Here is a 707-nt window from a genome sequence, read left to right as displayed (position 1 = left end):
TGTTTTGAATGATATTGTTAACAATAAAAATAGAGAAAATTCAACTTACATTTATTCAGTTGATTTTGTTGACCTTTGGCATAGTTGGTTTTGACGTGCTAATCTACGTTATATTTTTAATTAAAAAAGCGTTTAATTAATAATTGAATGATTCTAATTTAAATAAAAATATAATATTTGTGTCAAAATTGTTTGTTTCGTTGGGTAACGAACGGGTTGGGTGAACGAAATGGGTAAGAGAGATGAGGGAAATTGGACCTAGTTGTTGACAAATGGACGGACCTCTTGAGTTCGTGTTGAAAAGTGGAAGGCTGGAATATCACGACTTCTCGAGTTATGGTGTTGGAGAGGGGGAGTCACCTGCAAAAAGGATTCCGACGCTCAAGTTAGAATCCGTACAGATGGCAATAAAAGTGAGGAAATTGTGACGTACTTCGGGGAGGGGTAGGACTCTCCCCCTATATACTCTGTACCTAGGGCGGGTCCCACAGGAGAAGACCCGCCTTCCAGGAAGTTTCCTTCCCCCCAGTTGTCAGGTAGGGATGTTCAGATCCAAACCGGTCCAAAAAAACTACGAAATCAGACCGATCCAAACCGAAAACCGAATTAAACCACTCTATTTTGGATTTTTTTGGATTTTGGATCGGTTTTATTACGGTTCGGTTTGGTTTGCGGTTCCACTCTACACAACCGAACCGAACCGAACT

The sequence above is a fragment of the Arachis ipaensis genome, chromosome B03, assembly GCF_000816755.2.
Source record: "Arachis ipaensis cultivar K30076 chromosome B03, Araip1.1, whole genome shotgun sequence".
NCBI lineage: Eukaryota > Viridiplantae > Streptophyta > Magnoliopsida > Fabales > Fabaceae > Arachis > Arachis ipaensis.
This window is presented reverse-complemented; position numbering follows the sequence as displayed.